The sequence below is a fragment of the Anser brachyrhynchus genome (genome assembly GCF_964034855.1).
Source record: "Anser brachyrhynchus genome assembly, chromosome: 2".
In the NCBI taxonomy this organism is placed as follows: domain Eukaryota; kingdom Metazoa; phylum Chordata; class Aves; order Anseriformes; family Anatidae; genus Anser; species Anser brachyrhynchus.
The window spans coordinates 91,430,785-91,447,253 of record NC_137695.1 but is presented as its reverse complement, the minus strand read 5'-3'; the positions used below and the strand labels follow the sequence as shown (position 1 = coordinate 91,447,253).

General features: G+C 41.4%; 1 long non-coding RNA gene across 1 annotated transcript; it reads right to left on the bottom strand.

Annotated features, from left to right (window-relative positions):
* Nucleotides 1-459: 459 nt before the first annotated feature.
* LOC308190111 lies at nucleotides 460-15,976 on the bottom strand. Its single transcript, XR_013946899.1, has 2 exons — nucleotides 13,907-15,976; nucleotides 460-12,199 (listed from the first exon to the last, which is right to left on the bottom strand). It is a non-coding gene; the product is annotated as an uncharacterized lncRNA (long non-coding RNA).
* Between the last annotated feature and the right edge of the window lie 493 nt (nucleotides 15,977-16,469).

The following is a 16,469-nucleotide window of genomic DNA, read 5'->3' as shown; positions in this document are numbered from 1 at the left end:
TCATGGCCAAACAAAAGATTCAAGTACATTTTGAAATTCTTAAGTTAACTTGACAGAATATGCTTAGCACCCAGAACTCATACTACTGTACTATGGTTTTGTTTTCATAGCAATAAATCTTTTGTTCCTCATTTGATTTCAGTCATCAGAAAGCCAGAAGAAAAGATAGATGATTTGGGTAGCAGGAGATTGGCAAAACTGAAGGTTTTCTGGAATCCTTTTTCACTCCACATTCAGATGTGCTTCATTGTCAAGTGCATATTTAGATTAGACTCTGAATTGTAATGTTGATCTGCTGCTTTTTTCTAATAAAACCTAAAGAAAGATAGCTAAATTGGCATGTTTTTTAAAGTTAACATAGCCAAAAGCAATATGACTGTGTCATTACATTGGTCTGCATTTTTTTAAGCTGGATTGTTTTGTTTTGTTAAGAAAAATCTGTGTGGGCTGATCTTGAAAATGAGCTACTGGATGCTCAGAGTATATACTGAATTTTCTTTTGGAAAGAAAAATGAGATTTACTTAATGGAGAGGATATTTTTATGATAAATGTCATTGTTTGGCCAACTGTCCTGTAAAGCAAATTAAATTTAGACTCCTGCAAAAGTTGTGTGGAATTATGTTTGACTGTTACTGCCACTTTATATTTGCTACTCCAAGCTACTCCAAATTGCTTTAGGCAGTGTTACCTCTGTTATTTCTGCAGCAGTACACAGGAGTTTTCATATGCAAAGCAGGGGAAATGTTTTTTTGTTGTTGTTTTTTTTAAAAAGGCAATGTTGTATTGCTACATCTATCCATAGGATGAGATTATGTGGAGTTAATCAGGTAATCATCTAGATATGTAGGTATTTTTCATAAACTCCTTTTTGGAAAGCTGTGCAAATGTCATGAGCTAGAAGTAGATTTATGAAAGTAATTGCATGGTACGGTTATTAGAAAGATATTGAAGTGTGCCCAAAGGACTAAAACAAAAAAGTCTGTCTTAATGGTTATACGAGAAGACTTATTCCTTTGGTATGGTTGGTGAAGAGGATGGGATGGGTGGCAGTGTTATCATTTGTAGCTGACACTTTTTCTTGCTCCTTAAATTCTCTGTGGTCCCTCATGGTTTTGTACTGCTTCTGAAGTACAGTTTGTGTTCAGCTGAAACTGCATGTTAGCCCACCAAAATACTGTTTGCAGTCTTCTGCTGTGTTATTAGCGTGTGATGTTTTGGATTTCAGTTTAGTTTATCTTACCAAAGAAGCTATGGGGGATGAGCATGGAAGGGGAGTAAAAATGAAGTTATGTAGTAGTTCAGAAACAATTTCCCAAACTCAAAACACATCCCTTTAAAAACATTGCTAGAAAAGAGGTTACAAATGACCTTCATTAATTCAACAAGTCATGTGTTGGTTAATAATACCATGATAAAAAATCGTTGCACAACAAAAAGCCCATGTATCAAGCTGTCACGTTTGGAAAGCTGAAAGAGCAATCCTGCTTTCCAGCCTATACCCTACTGATGCTTCCCTGCTGAACACAGGGAGGAGAAGCAGCCAGCTGGAGAGTACCTGCACCCTCTGGGCATTTGGTTCAAAGCACTTTGCTCTGCCAGACCCGTGGTGGGGCTGACTAGTGAGTGGCTGCTTGTGCTTAGCTCACCAATGTCACTGCTGCACATCTCAGCCGTTGTACAGGCTGTGTCAGGAGACAACGCGTGGTGTCTGTTAAGATTCACTGTCTCTTTTGTAATGTGCATTTCAGATATGCTGTGGTATTAAGCATCTTCCAAACACAGACACAAATAGCTTTCCCACCTTGTTTTCTTTTAGCTTTTCCCACCCATGCAGTTGCAGCAGCTGCCTTTAGAGTTCCCTGCTGGCAGAGAGCTTAGTGTCTGCATTTACCTCTGGTCTCCTAGTGCTGGTCTTCTGCTGACCCGTGTTGTATTTTTATGCCCTGGTTCTGAATGGTAATATTAGCAGACTCTAATACTAAATACTTAATTCCTTTCCATTTAATCTGTCTTCCCCTACTGAAGTCAGTGGGAATTTTTAGAACCCCTGTAAGTATTTAAGGTTGGACTAGATGATCTTAGAGGTCTTTTCCACCCTGAATGATTCTATGATTCTGTTTGTATTTAACCTGTTCTGAAAAATAGCATTGTGTTCGTTCTTGCTGCGTAACATGCCTGTGTTATTAGGGACATGGATAATTTCTGGTAGATTTTCCACTCTGGTCTCTAGCACCTCTGCAATCATGGCTGCTTTGTTCAGATCAAATATAGAAGGAAAAAAAAAGACTACTGATGTCTTATTTGACATTGACAGCAAATACAAGCAGAGTGAGTGAAAAGATCAGTAGTCGTATGTTGGAGAGAATCATTACGTTATATTTTTTGCTTTTTCTGTACTGCCCTTGGTGTGTTTAGTGTACGTTTCCTATGTATGCTCTAAAGATAGTGTTCTGTTCTCTATCTTTTCTCATTTGGCTCTTGGAAGACATTTATTGAGGAACACCAGTGCCTTTTAACTGAGTTGAAATGTATTGCATATTATGGTATGACCTTTGGATAACTATGCTGTGCCAGTTCTTATTAGATTGTATTCAATATGTTCAGATACTGGAAGTCACAAAATAGTTATCTGCATGTACATACAACTGTGAATGTTTTTGTCAGCCCAGGTTGCCTCGTTCTGCCCGTTTTTCCAGTATGAAATTAAGTTGTATTTCAGTGGCTTTATTTTTATGGTAGTACTATACAAAAGGGCTTAACAGTCACTTTTCATATCATCACAGTAGGGGACAAAATCTGAGACATACATCATTAACAAAAGAAAGACTCTCTGTTACAAGCTAGCTGCAAAAGCAAGATAATCATTCGAATTCTCTCTCTGAAGAATGCTTCTTTGTTCCTGTGTTTGTTCAAGTAATGTAATTCATTCACAGAGATGAGCAAACCCGTTGGCAGCGTTCTTCTGATGTATTTCCCCTTCCAGGTAAGGAGAGGCAAGTATCCTTCATAAGTTTTAATGGGAAATAGTTACTCAACTTTCTTAATTTGAAAACATGGAAGAATTGTTAATGTGGTGGAAAAAAAATGCTGGAAATTTTTAACAGTCACCAATATTTTTTTTTTAAAATAGCCTTAGCCACCTCGCATCTCATTTGACTTCAGTTGTATTACTAGAGATTTAGGGTCTGACAGGAATATGTGAGGTTAAAATGATCGGCCTCAGAGTGCTGTTGGCTTTCAGGCCTATAACAATATTCCTTATAAGTATCTTCAAGCAAATAGGTTGCTAGGCTTATGTCTGACCCTTAAATACCCTGATAATTGAGAACTGTTTGGCCAAACATAATTGTGACGTTCTGTGAAGGTTATACATGTGGTGTGCACCCCTTTTGAATAATAAAATAGCATTTATATATGTTTAAAAAATAATAATATAGGAAACAAAAAGGGAACAAGAGCTATTAAGTTATCTTGAGACTCAAAATTAAGACATAGAGATGAAAATCTAACTCACTACACTGTTTACTTTTTTTTTTGAATCCAAGCATTCTGCCTACATTTCATGCCGAGTCAACTGATCCTTACCATGCTGAGCCATTCAGCAAGGCGGTGCTAGTCCATGTCAAAAGCAACCTTTGAGATGAAAGCAAGCTGCTACTTCTGACAATAAACCAAGTAATTGCCATAACATCATTTCGGGATATAGATGGTAACGTGCCCCTGAAATGATTGTGACTGGTTTCCTTGTCTCTGCCTCTAAAGCATCTCATAAAAGACAAGTACTTCCTTTCAATCTGATTTGAATGCATCATCTCCCCCCCCCCCCCCCCCCCCCAGTGGATGGTTGTCTTTTGGAGTTTCAAATAACCTTGATATTATTCATGTTTTCTATTTCTTTGTATTCTTCAAACAAAACTTCTTGATTTCACCTCGTGGAGTTCTGTCTCCTTATTAACATCTTTCTCCAAGTGTTTTGTATGTTGTTTTAAGAGATTAGGTGATGGTATTCAAGGTGCTTAGGAGATCATATATTGCCATTAAAGGTGTACACTATTTCTGCTACCCATTATTCCTTCTGATAGTGCATTAAGTAAATGTTCTCATGAAGTGATAGTGGTGTTTTCTCTTCTGAACGTTCAGCTTATAACACCAGGCTGTAGAATTGATTCATTGTTCTGTTTTGCATTAAGGAGAATTTATGGATTTTTACTTTCTTTCACTGCAGTGCTATCTAATCACCTAGCTTTGGTCATTTATCTATCTTAAATGACTCTGACATCTTCAGTACTTAACAATACTGGTTAAGTAACAGATTTCTGATGAGCCCACCGTTGCTTGTCTCTTAAACTCATACCTGTGGTTGGAGTGGCCTCTGCAGGTCATCTGGTCCAAACACCTGTGTAAAATTCACTTAAAAGTTGGAGCAGGTTGCTTCTGGCCAACCTGTTTATATTTGACATTGCTAATGGTGAAGATTTTTCCCTGTTACCTGATGGGAATCTCCTGTCCTGCAGTTTCTGTTGCTTCTCATCCTTACACTGTTGATTTCTGAGAAGAGTTTTGCGCAGTCAGTCTTCTCCATAGCCACCCGTTGGTTAGTAGAAGTTCCCTCATTATCCTTCTGAATACTGAATAAATGAACCTTTCCTCACGTCATGTGCTCTGACCCCCTTGACCATCCTCTGCTGGCATCACTTCTGTTTGTCTTTGTTTTTTACCCTTGCACCCACAGGTACTTCTCTGAAGAACTACTTTGTAGCCAGCCTCTGAAGCTGCGTGGGATTTATTATGAATACAGGACTTTGCACATGCTTTTATTAAATTTCAGGAAGTTTGTCGGTGCGTTTTTCAAACTTGTTGAGATCTCTGAGTGACAATTTCGGCCTTCAGCATATTTTTCCTACTGTTTCCCCAAGTTGTTACCTATAAATTTATTGTAGGTGTATTCCATGCCACTATCTTGGTCACTAATGAAGTTGTTAAATAGTATTGGCCTTAGTATTGACCCCTGAAGAGTGCTGTTTCTAATAGATCATTAAATGGACATGAAACCAGTGTTCTCTACCTCTTTAAAACTGGAAGACCCATCCAGTTAGTGTAGCTCCATTTCTTCTATGAAATGACTTTATTTTTTCATACACAATATGTGTTGTTTCATTGCAGGATAATTTCTCTAATAAATTTAATGAAAAAGAGCACCTATTTCCTTTTATTTACTCACTAATTCCTGGACACACTTCAGGGACGTGTTTTTTTTTTTTTTTTTTTTCCTTCCCCTAAGAGCTTGGGGGAGGAGAGGGCAAAGAAAAAAACAACCTAATTTTATAAGAATACAACTTTAACTTCAGATCTAGCCTGAATTCATGCTTCAGTTATTCATGAATCTTTACTGTTCAGATACTGTGTGCTGTGTCACTTCCCTGTTTCTGGGACAAGAACCACTTGGCCATGTATGGTTTGCATACTGGAAATGAACTACTGATAGAAATGAGATTAAACCATTGTTTTTCTTTTAAGAAACTCCACCACTGCTTCCTCCAAACTCTAGAAATAAGTTCTTCCTCTAGAAATAAACCTCAGTTTTGGCAAAGAAAGGCACCTATGCTGTTAAGCGGTCCAAGAAAAACTGTTGGGTTTGTGTCCAGTCCACGGGAAGTGGGACAGAAGCCCAGTCCTCATTGGTGTGGCGACTTCAGAATTGGAAATATTCAGACCAAAGAATTTGAGAACAAGCTTTGTAGTTGCCTTGGCTGCATAATGGGGAGATCTGGATTGTTTCAGAACAGAAATTGTTTCAAATTCTGTGAAAATGGGAGGAATTCTCTAGCTGCTGTTTTCTGTCATGGTTTTGATGTACGTGAATTGATTAATTGGGGCATCTAGGTCTCTAATGGATCTTTTTGGTCTTCTTGGCTTTCAAGAAGCTGTGTAATAGACTAGCAAAGTGGTCTATGCCAGTTAGACGGACACAGCTCAAATGACCCGTTCTGATGGTAAATATTCTAGGATCTCAGGATATAATGGTTATCACTGCAGGTAACTGCTGTGATATGGTAACTAATGACCTGTTGAATGCTGATGAACTCATCACAACTTCTGTAGTCTTTTAAGTCAGGGAAGTGGTGGGAATGGAAAGTGTCATTTCCATTACCAGAGCAGAGAATCTCTCACTATGTGAAATAAAATTAAATCAATGAAAGAAATGTATCCTTGAGACAGTGAGATCAAGTTGCAGAAGTAATTCCATTCAGATGTGGCTGTGTTAATATGGTGAATGAACAAGAGATGAATCTTAAAACCCAAAATTTTCTCTCTCCTTCCAGATGCTGAAAACCACAGGAACCAATTCTGTACTAACCATATTTATGGCTTGCTTGAATGGAGTAGCTCTCAAAAATTACCCTTTGTAGTCAAAGCCAATCATTCTTCTGATCTGGTCTAGGCTCTTTCTTTTTTTTTTTTTTGTGATCTTGAATGTGAATTACTAAAAGAAAAAGCAAAGAATTATTTAATTGCAGACTGGTGCACATTTATGTGAAGTAGTTTAGAGAAAGCACACCAAACCAGCTCAGCCAATTAATACCAAAGTTCAGTCCCAAAGCAGGAGAGTGGGCTCCCTATCACTTGAGAGGCCAGTTTACTCCTGCATTATCTGTTGCAGGCATGCCTGGCCCTGCCTGTCGTGCTTGGTGCATACGATGTAGTCAGTGCCATCTCAAGCCTTCTCAGCCAAGTCCCTGTTGAGATGAAATGCTTCATTGTTTTAGCTCCTTTTCATGGTTTGGGGCTGCTAGGAGTCATTGTATGACATTTCTATTTTTCTGTGTGGATTTCTTGCCTTCAAAATGCATTTTGGCTGTGTGCCACTGTGCTGAAATACCTCTTGAAGGAAATTGTAATATTTTAGTCTGATTCATGGGTTTGGTAAAACACCAGGCCCCCAAAGTCTGTTTTGTTTCTGGCTAAGGGCTTGCCCACTGCATGTCTTCAATGTGTCAAGATCTGTCCCCTAAGATAAGCTGTGGTTCTCTGGAGCTTCATTCCAACTGGATCTGTGATCTTCCAGTCTCATGGACACGTAAGATGCTATTTGGATGTAATCCATTCACTCATTTGGTTCACCCAGTTTTGTGACAAATGTTAGGGTTGATCTTAAGTAATCCTTGATATCACTTTAAAAAAAATGATTAAAAAATATATATATATTTTCCTCTGGGTCCCCCAAATCCACCCCGTCCCTTTTGTCAATAGAGAAGGTTTTTTTTCTTTTTTTTTTTCCTGCTTTCTCAGGACTGTAACTAGAGAACTCGGAGTGGCTCAGAGTGGATTGTAGAGCTGCTAGATCACTCCAGCACTCCTGGTCTGCTCTGTAGTCAGTGTTGGAAGCTGACTGCTTGTGAGTGCCTCTCTGCTGCTGCCACCACTGTGCTGCCACCATGCAACAATTCATGGGTGTGTGGCAGTGCCCACCTTTGCCTTATCCCAGGACAGAAGCCTGAAGTTTGCAGACCTGGTTTGCAATAGCTTGAATGGAAAGTTTCATTTCGAAGGTCTCAAACAGCTGGTCAAAATGCTTCATTTGGTGGTTGAACCAGGTTAGTACTCAGTAAAGTGAGAGCCTCTGTCCCATGTTTGCCTGGGTAGCTAGTTAAAAATGCTCCCATGTGAAGCGTTTGCTTAGAGAACCAGTTCATAGATTAATGAAGGCAGAGGAGAGTCTGCATTATTAACAGTGAACAGGTGATGGCTTTTGCACAGTTCTTCATCAGTATCTGCTGGGATGTTACACGCAGCTGACTGCAATCTACCCAGCTGGTATAATAGCCAAAAGACAACAAAATGCTCTGTGTGCAGAAGTAATTGACCAATGATACTGACGCATGGAGCCTCAAATTTGCTTGTGGTTCATTTACTGCATGCTCTGAATGTCCTGGTGTGTGGGCTGGTTTGGTTCAAGTTCCCATATATTGTGTAAGAAGAATGGGCTTTCTTCCAGAAACAGGGGCATTTGGGTCTGCTTCTTAATTGAGTTGGACATCAACAAGACACATAAGTTTTAATCCTCTCAGTGATGTGTGGGAAATTTATAAGAGGTTCATTAGATGTGATTCTGGTTGTAGGACCAGAAAGAGTGATGTACAATCTCCCTTCATTTGTTGAAGGGGTGACGGAACTAGACTCGTAGGAATAGTGGCACTACTAGTAATCAGTGTGATTTGGTGGAGAGTGTATCGATAGCCCTTAAAGCTCTCTCAAAGCTGTTCAGTGATTTTGTCCCTTCTCCCAGACCTCCTGGAGGAAAACCATGAGGCACTGTGCCTAGCAGTGCTCCTGGGCTTGATCTTGGGCACAGGTGCAAGACAGCTCTCTTAGCAGCGTACATCTCTTCCCCCTGTAAGATGTTCTCATCAGTGGCAAAAAAGGATTATACAGTGTGCATCTATATATCATTTTCAGACTGTTGCTACTATAGTCCTTAATGTTCCTTGTTAAAGCTGTAGGAACAGCTGTCCTTCAGTTTCATGGACATCAGTGCTATAAGGGGGTTTGCTTGCTTGCTTTGTTTCTCTATCCTTTGCTATGTTGACATTCCATAATATTAAAGCTTCATAAGGAATTTAGGTGAATCCTACCCATTCCTTAATGTGACTTGTGAAGATGTTTGTAAGAATGAAAAATTCTTCCAGAAAGGTAGAGAACATAAAAACACAGCTTAAATTTCTTCCTGTAATAATTTGAGTAATCTAATTTTGAGATAAAGGTGCCTGGGTCTGGGTTTTTCATTAAACTACCCACCCTGGAAGTTGTGCTTCAGTGTTACCACTTCGGTTTTGTCCTTGCCAATGGTGTAAGATCGTTTAAACAAGCCCATCTAAAGTAGAAATTTCAACTGAAAAGGCTAAGGGAACAATCACCTTGGTGTACACACCACTGGTTGTTTTGAGAGTGAGAAGTATCCACCTCCTCTGCACAGTTTTCACTACAGTTGAGGCCTTCCTGTCACTTCCCATGCAGATGATGTGAGAACCTAGGGCTAATTTAGCACCGGTAAGGAATTTGTGAAGTTACTCTTTGTGAGAAGAAACCCTCCTTCAAGTAATTTATTGTTGTGGAGCACTTTGTGTTAACATAATCATTGGATGATTCCATACATCTTTCTTTTGATAACGGAGCAGTTAGAAATCCAGAACTGGAATTACTCCAGACATGTGTGCTCATGTTACTTGTGTCCCTTCCTTTCCATAAGAGTCCTTACATTTTGTGATTATCAGCCAAGTGGCTTAGAGGGATCTTAGATGGTGCTACAAAGATAGTGAAAGGTATGGAGGGCAAGACATGTGAGGAGCAGCTGAGGCCCCTTGGTTTGCCCAGCCCAGAGCAGAGCGGGCTGAGGGGAGGCCTCATGGCGGCCTGCAGCTCCCTCACGAGGGGAGCGGAGGGGCAGGCGCTGAGCTCTGCTCTCTGGGGACAGCGACAGGACCCGAGGGAACGGCATGGAGCTGGGACAGGGGAGGGTCAGGCTGGGGGTTAGGGAAAGGGTCTGCACCCAGAGGGTGGTCGGGCACTGGGACAGGCTCCCCAGGGCAGTGGTCACAGCACCGAGCCTGCCAGAGCTCAAGAAGTATTTGAGCAATGGTCTCAGACATAGGGTTTGGTTTGTGGGTGGCCCTGTGTGGAGCCAGGAGTTGGCCTTGATGACCCTTGTGGGTCCCTTCCAACTTGGGCTATTCTGTGATTCTAGTCACATCTGCACCCCAAATACAAAGAGTGAAAGAGTTATTTTCCCCACTGTGGATACTAGAAATAAAGAATTGTGGTGTATGTACAAACAAGATGTAAATCTACACATAGACTATGCCACTTGGGGAACTCCGTTAGAGGTAATCTCACTTTAATGCAAACTTGTGTATGTTTTTTTTTTTTTTAGACTGATGAAGTGAGCCTTGACTTCTGAACATTTTGATTATTCAGAGCATGAAGCTTATTGAAAATGAAGCTGTTGCAAAAGGCAAATGAAGTGATTGTTCCTGCATCCTGTGATGTAGCTTGATGATTGTAAATTTCTGCTCAGTTTCTTTTAGGATGTGCTTAGACTAGGAATGTTAACTAGCTAAAATGGATTTAAGACAGCTGTATATAATCAAGGAGAGAAGGAATAGGGGCTCATGTTCTACCTGATGGGGTTTGGATCGAAAGCTAATAGGGTAAACGTGACTTAGAACACACTCATTCCTTGCTGGCACTTCAAAAACGACCAGCCAAAAAAAGCCAGCCCTGCTAGTGACCAGATCATGTTTTAAAAACTTGGCACAGTCAGGGGGGAGGAAAATACTTGATGAACAATTGAATATGTTGTTTCTCTGAATTTCTCAAAGACTAATTTTTAATTTTTCTCTCCTTACTGAAAGCAGGATTTTTTCTTTTAAAGCCCAAGACAGAATATCTTCTTAACCAGTTCTTGTTGTATATGCTACTACTCTAAATTGGAAATATTTAGGGTCAGCACAGGGGCACGTTACACTTTTCTAGAATTCCTTCTGTTGGTTCAGATAACCTACAATAGATATAGCCAAGTCCTAGGAAAGACAAATTATTTTTTCTTTAAGGTAGGGGAGCCACGAAAATCATATGTGAATCACTACTGGAAGAAGGTATGTCTTTACAGGTTTGATCTAAACTTAAAACTGTTGCTTTTGAACCCTTCCTCTGAAACGGGGTACCGAGCTCACATGATGCTTACAGGCAAGCAAAACCTGTCACCCCTGTGAGGAATAATCAGCTCAGTGAGGAAGACCACCTCTGCATTGTTGCCACACACACACAGAGGACACTTTTGCTTTGGGCTGCTGCTGAGCCCAATCCAGGCATCTGGGCTCCAGAGTGCTCCTGCAGACACCAGGGCAGGTGATTGTCCTGATAGGACATGATGACAACTGGAAATGAGCAGGAAACACTGTGAATTGAAGAGACATCCCATTGAAGGTTTGCTCTTCGTGACTCCTTGTCACTCCCCTGGCATCATTTGTGTCTGTGGGATATCTTCATAGAGGTGGGCACGCTGATGCTGGGAGAGCGTACCGCTAGGGTCAAAGCACACAAGCCCCAGAACTAAAGTTGTGGTATTTCATTTATTTCCTAAAGGGATTTGCTCCAGAATAGCCATGGTCGTTGCTCATTCCTGGTTAATTTTCATTGGCGGAAGGGAAAATGTCCCCAGAAGCCATCTTTCTCTAGTGCCCTTCTTTCTCTTGATGGAGTTTACCAATATAAAATCCCTTTTCCCCTCAGGCATAGAGTGGGTTAGTAGGTTTGCTTTAACAGCCAAAGGGAAAACATTGTGTAGGCACAGGTACAGGAAGAAGAGAGCCTAAGACACTGTTTAGTCTTAAATGTCTCCACTGATCTAGACAGAAATCCTAGCTAGTCAGGATTCTGCAGCTGTCAGCATGAATATCTAGTTAATGGGAAGAAAAAAAATACATAAAGCAGCTTTTTAAAATGAAGAAAAAAATGCTTTTATGGTTGAGTATTTAGAAATGTTTATCCTTAAAGAAGAATATATAACACTTCATTTTGTAAAGAATCAGCAAAGCATTTTGCAGACGATGACAACTGAACGAGCTCACTTTTTCCTTTTTGGGTCCAGCCCAATGTCGTGGGCATTGCAACATGTCTTTTCTTCCCCCTCCTCCCTTCCCCCCTTGTCTTGAATGCCAAAAATGTAGCTCTGTGGTTACATCAGAGGATTAATCCTGGGGCAGAGCAGGAGGTAAGCAGGTGTGGTGTCCTGCTGCTCTTCCACTGCTCTGCGCTTTCCTCACTTGTAATTACTCCGGCAATTCTGCCTCCCGCTGTTTGCGCCATTACAGACGGTTACTTTATGTGGTTTGCACTCAGCAAATCGGAGCAGCCACCCACCCTCTCCTTCTGATTTCCAGCCAGGAACCAACGGCACCATTGCATTTCAAAACCTCACCTATACTGGGCATATACCTCTGACATGGTCTCCCTACCTTCCCTCCTTGCTGCAGCGACGAGCATCGTGTATCCACCACAGAAGTCGTGTGGCTGCTCCTTTTTGGTGTGAGCTGGTTCTGCTGTGCCTGCCTGTGGCACACGGTGCTTCCCAAAGCGACAGCTTGCAGCAAAGGGGCGGTAGGTCAAGGCCAGCACTGGGTACAGACGAGTGTAATGTGCCTTGAGAGAGTTTCCAGTGGAAAAAAAAAAAAAGGTGCCCTTTTGGTTTGGTGCTCATAAGGGTGGTGGTGATCTCACTGATGACCAGCAGCATATTTTTTGTCCAGCTAGTAGTACCTGTCAAGAGCAAACTCAAAAATTGGCCGACGTCAGTCAACCCCCTGTCTCTAACAATTTCCTAATAGCAATGTGGGTCTCTCCCAAGATGCACAGTCTATTTTTCTCTGTGTAATGAAAACCTTTCTGAAAACTCCTGGGCACTGCAAGTGAAACCTTCTGCGTAGCAACAAGTGGTCCAATCTCAGAGAAAACTATTTTACGATTGTTTTAAACAGGTTGGAAGGGGTTGTGTTGGAGAGATTTTTGGCTCCCTTCCCCCCCCTCCCTTTTTTTTTGTCGTTATAGCCAGGTGCATCTGTTACTGTGAGTACAACCATGCAAGGCCAGAGGCAGCCATAAAAACATATGCAAGAAATTACGGCCTCTTTCCTGTGCCTAGTAACATTGTAAGTTCTGTGATCTGAAATTTTAGGATTTTGTTGGGTTACAAGCAAGTACCAGCTGTCCTGTCAACGTTGTCATAGCTGCCTTAAAGTGCCGGGGTGAGTATGGTACCGGCCTATTCCAGAGAACTCAGCTCCATTCCCTGTCCAAAAAGCAGAGGAGTACAAACAACGAGGAAGCAGATCTTTCAAGCTTGTATCAAACAGCTGTCCAGATGACACCAAAACTTTTGCATCTGGCTGTGCAAAACCAGCCTGCAAGTGGCCCTGTGTTGTGATTCAGAACACAATGGTTAAAACTTTCAAGATGGCAATCTTGACTTTTAGCTAGTTTGCAAATTTTGCCTGGCAAGTACCCTAATTTAAAGAGCAGAGTTGGTTCCAGGTTTAATTTGTGCTGTGGATAAGCAGTCAAGTAGTCTGTCCTCTGCTTGTGTGGATAAGTAAATTAGAAACATCATTGTTCGTCTTCTGTACATCAAGAACTAGCCTAAAATTGACTTGACCTTTTATATCTCTGAGCTGAAGGCAAGTAAGTTTCCAGTTATTTCCGATGAACCAAGAATGCTGAATATATGTTGAGAGAGAGGGAGAAGGATCTGAATAAAATAGCACGGTCCACTGCTAACCTAGAAATAATAATACTGCTACGAAGTCGTAAGCTAAGACTAAATGGCTGTAAATGCTATCGTTTGTCAGTGGTGCATTTGTGCCAAGGAGCTGAGACAGGAAGCTCTTCCAGATCATGACTTGGACTTTTTAAGTTCAATATGGCTTTTGTTGCAAGAAGTTCCTGACCTGCATTTGTACGATGCCAAAGCTCACATGGGAGAGGTGAGGAGCAGAGCACACGCTCATGCCACCCGCCCCCAATGCATTGGATGGGGCAGTGTGACCACTGCACTGAGGATTGTGAGTGTTCAGCCTTCATCCTTCCCTTTCTTAAGCGCACATGTGTGGATTTAGTAGGCTAGCTGTTTTTTAAGTAGGTTGTTTAAAATAATTAGATTTCAGAGTCCATTACTCAGGATTTTTACCCTTGTTTGCTTCACATAACGATCATCATCTGTTTGAAATTAAGCTTTCATATGGAAATAATCTAGAGTGTAATGGCTGTGCTCTTATTGGATTTTTTTAAAGCAAGACTAGATGTCTAATATTTTAAAAAGAGAGATAGAGAGAGAAGACTTAAGGGGTTACTTACTTGGGGTATTTGGTCGCAAGCCACTCAGAGTAGCTAACTTCCCAGAAGAGGTCTTACCACCAGCTACCACATGAACTTGCATTTTTGTTCCTCTGCTTATGAGCAGTGCTTTCGCTTAGCTTCTTCATCTGTTTGTGTTATGCTGATACCAGCAGTGTGCTCCCCGTGAGCCTCCCACTGTCAGGCAGTGCTGTCACCAGGCTATCGATGGTTTTGCATGAGGGATTTGGTGAGGGAGTTGTCTTTTTCTAATAGGCATGATGCGCTTGCTGACACTGTTCTCCTCCCTTGCCCTATTTCCTATATTTTATTACAGGGAAGACAGCATTATACAATGCAGAGGTGAAGTGCAAGCTGTGCTGTTATCTCAGGGCCCTGAAGCAGGTGCCCAGGCTCCCAAGGACAGTGTTCCCATAGCACACCCATCTCTACCCAGCTAAACCCAGCCTTGCAGGCTGCTGTGGTACGACACAAGCTCCTGACCATGAATTTAAATTTACCATCTGTGTTCAAATAAGCTGGGGATAGTGATCCCTCTCACTGCCCCTCTGGGGTGGCAAGCTCACGTGATGACTGCTGTCTGAAGCCACCGATGCCTCCAGTTCTGGAAACCGAAGGCAGGACCTGGAGCCAAAAATCAGAGAGCTTTCCGTGAGGTTTTATCTACCTCTCACGTATCCATAAAACCTCATTTCCTCTCATATCAGTTTCCAGCATCACAGCCACCACAGACCTTCATCTGAAAGCACTTTGTTTACCAGAAAACAGAGTTATATTGTAGATCTGCTCCAAATTTAGCTGTACCAAACACAGGTTAGCCTAACACACATTATCAGTTGCTGCTTCGTTATTTAATGCAGTTCCTGTTATATGAAACTTGCCTTGGTTTTTGTGCGTTCTGGCTCGTTCCAGAGGTGCTGATTGTCACTGCTTGTGCTTTCCAACATCTTTAACCAAGTCAAGTGGTCATCCTAGTAGGGAAATACTTGGAGGGTAAAGCTTCGTAAGATGTAATTTTGTAGCTGTCGTTTTGTAACTCGATCAGGTATTTGGGGCCTGTATCTGCGAACACTTTGCGTTTGGCTTCTTTTTTGCAGTGATGAGCAAGTATTCCTATACTTACTTTAATCCAGTAAAGATAAGGTACTGTTTTCCCAAGCACAGTTACAAATATTTTCTGCTTTGTTAATGTTCACGGTGGTTCACTCAGCACCGTGTCAAGTTTCCTTTCTCCTTTTACAGGACAGACTCCTGACAATAAATCCTGGACTTCCTGATAAATTTTCAGTGCTTGGAACTTTTTTCCCTCCACTTACTAGTGTTGTTTCTGGCATCCAACTTGTAATTGTGTAACAGTGTCCAACTGAAAGTTAATCTTATTTGCTTTTCATATTTCTTTGCAGCAGGCTACGGACAGATTGTCAATTCCCCTTGGCTAGCAGGGCTTGAGATGATCATTTCTGTCCACTCTGCATTTGCCAAAAAATGAAGTAATCCTTTGCATGCACTTTTTTTTTTTTTAATTCTTCCCTCCCCCACCCTCCATATGGTAAAATTGTCTTGACCTGTGGAGATCACTGTAGCTTGCCTGACTTGTTTAAGCTCTGCATGACTTCCTGATACAGGATTTTGGAGGCAGACAGCCCTGATTGCAGCATTGGAGCCTAAGCTTCATTTGAGGTCGTGTGCAGCCTCCAAAAATTGAATCGAGCTACCAAGGGATAAACACAGCTCTCCTGGGAGCCTCTCTAGGATGCTCCTGCTGCAGCCTCATTGCTTTCCAGGCCCTGGCAGTGTCAGGGAGGCTGGTCAAGATCAGCCCCAAACTGGTCACAAACTCAACACAACATTTTTCTGCTCATCTTCTTGTCGTGGAGACTTCCTATTATATTCTTTTCCCAAGCCATCTGACAGCGGTCAAATGCACCACATACACCAGAGAATGTCATTTGCTTGGCCAGATTAGGCCCTTACCTTGTTGCTAGCATGTTCTCATTTCATTTGGGGTGAAACGTCTTAAACACTTCTGTTCCAGAGTGACACCACACCAGAGGGACATTTATCTCCTTCACTTTTCCCAGGTTGTCCAAGCCCAAGCTGTTCGTGTCATCAGCTCTTGTTAGTGTCCGATGTTTGAGAACGGCATGGGGCAGAATGTGCTTGGAAAGTGTCCCTTGTGTGACTTATACAACTGTTATTTTGTGCACAGGGAAGTCTGAAGAGTAGTTGTGATGTAAATGGCTGGAGGACACTTAGTATAAGCTTTGTCTGTGTGCATACTAAATATATACACACACATACAAATGCTATGTATGTATGTATATACAACACACATTTATAAAAAATATAATGTGTGTCTATATGGTATGAATGGTGAGTATTTTTACAGATGGATTAGTATCACACAGACAATCTTTTCCATGCAGAAAAAGAAAATTGAATCACTGTTCATATTTATTGATGGGAATTGTAAGTTTGCAAATAGGGTTATTATAAGAGTGTAGATTAATAGCCTGTAAAATCAAGTATATCCAAACTGGCAGATTGCTTTATTAACTGGATG